Genomic DNA, 8,318 nt, shown 5'->3' on the forward strand with positions numbered 1-8,318 from the left:
CTGTACCTCAAACTGTACTGCCTTTCTCATCAGCGCTCTTTAGATTCTCCTCGCTTCATTGCTACTTCATCTTTTTGTGAACCTTGCTTGGCATTTTTCCCACCTCAAATATTGTTCTATGTCATCGATTATTCTTCCACAATAGGCTTCTGTCTACTGCTGTGTTTAGTGAAAACCGTTTGCTGCTTTTTCCATGTCAGCTCGCATGCCTCAAGCCTGTCTGCTCTTATTCTTTTACAGTGCTGACTGTAAAGCACATGAAGCAGTGCTGACGGCTCTTGATTACGCTGTTAGGTATCAAAATATTCTCCTCATGTGTTTCCAGACTACTTCCAAATGGACTATGTCCATCTTTAGGGGTGTTTTTGAGATAAGGTACCGGTGTATCACTTTGAGTATAGATTCAGTATCGCTACCACACTGGCTCCTGCCAGCTCAGCTGTGTCTGTCACTGGTTATGTTTTCTCATATCCTTGACAGAGCCTGCAACAGAGTGCTGTTGGAAGCTTACATTGCAGACTTCTGCTAAGTATTGAATATAATCTCAGTTCTTTTCATGATGAGTAATCTTTTACAGATGTTGCGTTACAAACGGGGAGTTTGATGCATCTACCACATCTCTAATTCTTTGGCAAGAGGATACCTTCTCAGTGGAAAAACGGTCCCACATGATCATTGCATATATTTTATATTATATCTAATATTGCATATATTATATCTAATAAACTGTGGTACTGTGGTAGTACAGTATCCTTGTAGAATCATTTTAAGTGTGCAAATGTAATTCACTAAGCACCTGACAAACTTTTGGTGTTCATTATCTGGTCAGTTCTGGGAGATACAGGGAGCGGAGGATGTATAAAACAAACTCAGACCACGGCAGCCAAAATCTCTACTGAAAATTAACTAGGGCGTTGCAAGAGGAAGTTAGAAGTGAAGTACACATGAAGGATATGAAAGTTCATAGTTAAGTGGGTCCCCAGCTGGCAGAGGTGTATGGGGTAAAAATCCCTAAAGCAAAGAACAGCTTTCTGAAACGAGATTTCGAGCTCGGGATGCAGAAAGACGCAGACTGCACAAGCCCAGTTCACTGCCAACGCTCCCAGGCAGCATTCCCCAACCCAGGACGTGCACAGATTTCCACAACTTCCATGTGAGCTGCTCTCATCAAAAAGCTCTTGCAGCACATTGGGAATCCCTTCTGCAGAGAGCTATTTGTATGAAGGACCATCCATAGTAACAGAATTTGTAACAGAAAGAAACGGCTATTTAGTTTTGGTATTGTAAACTTAGTTCCTGTATCGTCAGTGGCTAAGTGATACTCAATCGACGCTTTTCAAACGCAGGCACAGGGTTATGACAGTAGGGCAGGATCTTTCTTGCTTACGGAAGAGGGAAAGCTTGGCGGGGATTTCCCTTCCTTCCCTGCAGATTTCCCTTCCATCCTGCAGAGTTTCACCTACCTGAGCTGACCCCACCGCATCCTAAACGCCTCTGCTGGTCTCTTGCTTACCCTGGGCAAGAGCAGCAGCGCTCTCTATCTCCAGACTATTTCATGTACATTCCTGCATGATGTCCAATTATTTTCGATTTATATCCAAATGGATTTTTATTTTTAATGTACAAATTAACAAGTCAATACATATTAAGACCTGCATTTGTTTGCTGCTACGTTTTCATTCATTTTTAGCTTCCCGTCTCTTTGGACTTGCCTGATGCTCCCCAATGCCCAGAGGCGTTAGGTTAGGCTACCTGGACCTGGTCAGACACAGTCCCTGATGCATGAAGTTCAAAGAAGGGAAGAGAGAGGTTCCAAACATCTGACTGCAGGAAAGGCAGGGTGCTGAGGAGCTGGGATAATCCCAGATCCCCTGCTGAAGGAGATAACAGAGGGCCTGCAAAGCCCCCACCAGCCCTTAAGGTAGATCAGCCTCTGTAATTGTTCTGCTGTGTTAGGAGTGGAGAACCCAGAGGGCTGTAAACAAGTAACATTTAAAGCAAAACACCAACCCAAACCAGAAAAAAAAATATTTGGTGCATGTATTTACCAACACACGTGTCTTAAGTCCTGACCTGTATGAGAAAATAAATACATTATTAGAGTTACAAAGCGTCCTTAACCTGGAAAAGTTCCAGTCATTGATGAGAAAAACGTACAGCTCCAGGACAGAAAGTAACATGATTTTTTGGCTTGAAAATGTGAAAACTATCACCTCTGGGGAAAAATATTCCAAAACAAAGACATTCGCATGGAGCTCAGAGAAAAGCATCAAAGGGACTGTGGTTCTGGAGGGACAAATTTTTGAGGAAAGATTATGAAAGCTAAATATGAATATTTCGCTAAGCCCCAATTTAATAAGGGATCAAGAGATAAATCTACAAATATTTAATTCACAGAATGTTAATGTTATTGGTGATACACATGTGTTTGTTTTTTTTTTAAAAACACCAAGAATTTGATTTTCCAGTAGATAGACACCAAAATTTTGGACAGCAACATGAAGACGCTGATTTCTTCAACATCCCATAGAAACATTAAAGCTAGTTCTTAATGTTACCCTATCTGAATCAGTTCTTGAAATCTTGAGCAATTAAACTACAGCATAGGGGTGGTGGGGGGGGATGAAAGTGGAGCCTTGCTTGTGATTTCTGTGTTAGATTCTTATAGAAATTTCTATTCCTGGTTGGGTTTTTGTTTTTGTACTAGAACATTCGCACCACATGCTGACTTGCACTGGAAAGACATGTTACACCTCGGCTGAGAAGAACATGAGCGCAAGCCTGACAAGGAAAAAACCCACCTTCTTCTTTTCAACCAACTCTCCTTTAAAACACTGTTATCATTAAACTGAATTTCTGATACTACTGCACTATCCCTATTGGACTAAATCCTGGTGGAGATCAGAGGAATAGAGTCAGTAGCTCAAGTTAGGCTTTGAAGGCAGCCGAGCTCAGTAATAGCACTAATAGCAGCAGTTACGTGAAAGATGAAACGCGGTCTCATGATGAATCCTTGTACATGCAAGGTGCCAGGCTGAGCAATATGTAACAGTCATTATTCACATCAGCCTGTGATGACAAGACAACTAATACAAATTTAAATTACTGAGACAATGAAGGCTCTGATTATTAAATTAACTTACAACTTTATGAAATGGAAGATAGTCTAATTTTTTCAATGTTGGTTACTTTTATCTCCAACTTTGCAATACCTGATAATAAGCGAAGACTTGTAGAGGCTTTCAAGAAACAGATCTCGTGTGAATACGAGCTTCTTATTTAATATTCCTTTTTTTTTTTTTCCCCAAAGCACTTATTCATGTTATCATAATCAAAGACACTTACTGCGATAACAACTTTTCAGAATATATTTTCACCGAACAAAGCCTCTGTACTGCAACTAATTCCTCGTTTTTTACAAGTGAATGAGTATCAGGGAAGGACGACAAGATTAGTCCTGAGTCTGCCTTGGCTTTGTTCAGCTGTGATGGACCAGAGCCTGCATTCAGTGTAACACCTCCACAGCCAAAACTCAGCGCTAAGTTCTTCAGCATCAAATGTTTAAAATAACGGCTGGTTTTGAAAGGTGTGCACACCTAAAAAACCTCAGACATATGCTTATATTTTCATATCCGTAAATTTCCAGGCAGGCTAGAGAACAGACGGGGAAAAGAAGCAAGGCTTGGCTTGAAGGATTTTTTTTTTGTTACGGCTGCTGCTGAAGACAAGTTTAACAAAGAAAGCTGAGGGAGCAGGCAATGCCAGCTATATCCTAACCTACGCAGGTGAAAGCTGGGGCACAGAGAAGGGGCTCCTGAGCAGGGACCTGGGGGTCCCCGAGGCAGCCAAGGGCAGCTCTGCGGGAACGCCTGCCTTAGTGGGAACCCCAGGGGCAACACAGGGCCATAAATGTGCAAAACCTCCCCTTCCAGCCATACAATAAATTTCAGCACGCTCAGAAGGTAAGGATTTGGCTAACTTCCAGTTTAAAAAAGAAATTAAGACTGCCTTTCAAGGCGCTAAGGCAGCCAGATCCTATCAGTTCTCACTACATTTTGAGTAACTCCCGTGGCTTCTCTCCGGCAGGAGCAGCTCGGCTTTCTTTGTTACACTGCTGTTATTTTGAACCGGGGCTCAACACACAGGCACAGAAAATGAGTTTTTAAAAGATGAATAAAAAAAGTCATAATTCTAACACTATGGCTAAGAGATTAAACTGACAGAGGAAAAAAAGCCATTTTAATTATCTGACATAATTGTCCCAGACAGACGAACTGTAATTCTGCAGTAGCCTGTGATGTGAAAAACAAGGCACATGTGGGTGCCGTGGGGCACCCTTGGGCTCAGAGTGCCAGCTTGTGCCAGGCAAGGAGAAGGAAGAGGCTTGCAAGGGGCAGCCCTACGGCATTGGCACCACCTCCCACTTCTCTTGCCCCCCAGATTTCATCAGGAATACTTAACACAAGCCAAAAAGATTTGATCAATAGGTTTTAGCACAGATACTGCAAATTCAGCCTTTTCATGCAAGTAATCTTGGTGAGTCCTAGCTCTCTGCCTCCCCTCCTACGTGTTTAGTCTGCCATAAATGGATTACTGGAGACCTATCCAAGCTGTTGTACCCAGAGGGGTAAAGCCTATCCCGGCTTCTTTTCCTTTCCCCGCTCTCAGTCCACGCTCCCCAGGCTTGAAGTGCCTCCAGCTATGGAAGTGGACAGCTGCTGCTGCAGCATGGAGGAGTTGACTCCTGAGGTGCAAGCTGCAAGGAAGGGGGGTCCACAGGATGGACCCTGCTTTCTGTGGCACTTCCCACCCCCCACTAACTTGTTACGGAAGTTGGAAACGGTTTTCCCAGCCTGATGGCTGCATCCCAGTGGCGACAAGCACATTTACTGGTCGAAGCATCTCATAGTCTAAGTAATATTGCACTCCTCTATCACACCTGCACAACTTCCATCTATTTATGCAATTAAAATAGGCTAAAAATAGGGTTCAAAACAGGAGGCAAGACAGACAGAGACTTGTTCTGGCTCAGGGAAGAATTTCACTGAATTATAACAAACTGAATTCCCCACAGGCAATGCGCTTGCCTTTCTGACTGATTCAACCTTCTTCCCTCAGCAGAAAAAGGGTGTAAAGGAAACTCAGCAACGAAATTGCTGGCAGAAATCCCATTGACTTCAGTGAGCTGATATTTCAATGTTGAAATTTTATTATGCAATATTTTTTTAAAGAGACATTGGATTAGAAAGATGCTCTCTGGTGAGTTTTTTCCCACAAAAGGGAAAGGAACAACTGTTTTAAACTTTTCCCCTCCTTACTTCATGAGAAAAAATAATCAAAGTAAAGCATTAGGAGAGACCTACCGGAGAGTATTTAAAAATACTTGATAGTTGTACAGTATCATTTTTATTGTTAGTCACCATGAATTCAGAACTAAATAGTAAAACAACCTATAAATAGCACTTAGATTCAGCAATAACTTGTCAAATATTCACTACATTAAGAAAAGGATTAAGTCACAGCTTTTTTGATCTACTGAGGGAACGTTATCAAACCACTGTATACAAGAATACTATGTCATAGTATTATTTACACATAGCATGCCAGCAAGAGGATGGAGGAGCTCAGTCATCCCAAATCACCCAGTATCACTCCAGCGTACTTTGCTGTCAAGTGTCGTTCTTAGCAAGAGGTAGGCATGAATCTTATCTTCACGGCGATGTAGTACGCGACTGATGAAAATGGTTCATGCTGAATGGGATTCAGCATGTGAGGAAAAGGATTACATGGTAAACTGGAAGGCAAACTCTGTCCTGCTGGGTAGCTGCAGCACGCTGGCTGTGCATGCAGCGCAGGATTTGCTGGGGACCAGCTCTGCAGAGCAGCGCGGGCAGGCAGACAGGTCAGCAGTACATCCTTGTGGTGATGAAGGCTAGCCACGTGTGAGAATTAGCCAACAGGTCAAGGGAAGTATTTTTCCCTGCTACCCACCACTCAAAGCCACACCTGGAGCAGTACCTGGCTGTGTTTTTTCCCTGAGCACAGGAGAGAGGGAAGTCAGTGGGTACCGTGATGGTCGAGAGCTGGAGCACACGGTGCGCGAGGAGCCCCAGAGGGAGCTGAGCATTCTCAGCCGGCAAAAGTGCGGGCTGAGGGGGGTGGATCCGATGGCTGTCTGCCACTGCCGCTAGGGCGGGGAGGGCTGGACAGAAGGCAGACAGATCCTTCTCAGAAGAGCATGGTGAGAGTATACAAGAAGCAATGGTCATAAGCAGGAGCAAGGGAAATTCCAACCCAATGAAGGTGGTCAAGCACTGCAAAAGGATGCCTGGAGAGGGTGTCGAATCTCTGTCCTTGCAGATGCTCAAAACTCCCCTGGACAGAACCCCCAGTGCCTGATCCGATTCAGATGTTGGTCTTGCTGGAACAAGGATTTGACTAGAGACCTCCAGAGGTCCCATCTGACTTGAATGAGGCCATGAAACTAGGAAGGACATGGGGTAAGCCAAACAAAATTTGTTAGTTGTCTGGATGGGAGATGGTAAAGGCTGGCCATGCCCAGTGTCACCAGCGTTTCCAGAGGGTGACTAAGCTAGGAAATATGCTGTTAGGGAGAGCAGGAAGGCCTGAGATTGAAGGACACCCTTGCACCCCTCTCTCACTTCAACACACGAACCAAAAGGAAGGGAAAGTATCAGGCCTCCCCATGCCCCCATCCGAGCACATCTTCCATGGCTGCTGCCCGAGGGCAGAGTGTTCAACACAGCGGGAGACCTGGCAATGCGTGTCAGGTAAGTTTGCTTCTCACTGGGATGTGGGAAGAGAAGACTTTAAAGATTCCATCGTGTAACATCTTGACTGCATGCGGTTTCCTTTCCTTTCTGTCCTGCGTCTTCAAAACCCTCTGTAAGCTCTGCTTGAATTCTATAAATAAAATATTTTCGTCTGCTTTAACCTTAGCCTGGCTTGGATTAAAGCGAGTCTCACAACTTTAAAAATCAAGACAGCATGTAAAATCACAGCTGCATGCTCCTCCTAATGTATCCAAAAAGTTAAAACTGCATCCCTACCTAACCGCTCGGGGGGCGAGGCGTTGGAAATGTGGCGGTGGTGTCTGTGTGGAAGAGACTAGTTGCCAGCAAAGGACGTGATGCAGAAAGGTGCGAGGGTGTCTTTGCGGTCGGCTGACATGCCAGCAAGCAGTGCACCTTAACCCAAAAGTTCTGAGGACCTGCACCAGTTTTTGTAATAATTTGTGATAGTTCAGTGAGAACTGGAAGGTGGTGGGGTAAATCAGCTCGTATTTTTCATTTTAGTACAGCCAGCACACACATCAGCTTTTCAGAGCAGTACATTTGAGAGAGCAAGCTTGCTGTTAGAGACTGGGAAAGGTCATTTTTGAGTCACATCGAAATATTAATTGCATTTTACTACACTGTAATTTGTAGGAAACTGTTGTACAAGTCCTCATTTAAAGGGCACGGTTCAAATCCTGTTTCTTCTCTCACAAGTTACATCAAAGAAAATTTGTTTGAGATGACCGGAAAAGAAAAAAAAAAAAAACCAGACTGTGAATTGTTTAATGTTTTTAACACAGAACAATAACAAAACCACAAGCTAGAATTAAACAAGTTCAAATTACTTTTCTTTGGTCCTTTTTAAGTCTCCTGAAATCATGCCTGGCCAGGCATCTCAACGTGATCTGGGAGACACTAACAAAAGACTCAATCTAACATATACAATTAGGTCTTTTATTGGTTACACATTAAGTATTGTATAGATCATTATTGGTTTACATCTCAAAGAAAATTTCACATTCTCTTACTGTGGAGTTAAAATGAGATAATTAAAGTTAAAACATTTTGGTCTTGCTTTAGAAACGCTTTGCCGTTTTCAAATAAGCAGCACTGGGGAGTTGCCACAGTAGAGGTTTCTCCTTTCAGGAAGGCCAGGAACCCTCTTAAGATGTTCACGGAGGAAGCAGAGCACGCAACTCGGTTTCCTCCATGAGCCAAGTCACCTTCCTCTTAGAAGATGACCGCTGCTGCTCCCGTTACTATGACAAGGGCTTGTCCCAGAGCTTTGCTCTTCTGAGTTAGGACTTTCTCACATTTTCCAACCAAGGTTTACTCGTGGCCATTATTACTCCTGTGTTTTTCCTGACACCATTCTCCGAGTTACATAGCTGTTTACTCACTGAAGTTCACAGGCAATAATCTTGCCGCCCCCACCCCTTACTTTACTAAAAGAAAGAACTAACCTTTGCATTTTTCTAATGCATTCATCACTGTCTCAAAACCAAACACCACTAGCTTTCA

Source organism: Chroicocephalus ridibundus, chromosome 5 (genome assembly GCF_963924245.1).
Source record: "Chroicocephalus ridibundus chromosome 5, bChrRid1.1, whole genome shotgun sequence".
Classification (NCBI taxonomy): Eukaryota; Metazoa; Chordata; class Aves; order Charadriiformes; family Laridae; genus Chroicocephalus; species Chroicocephalus ridibundus.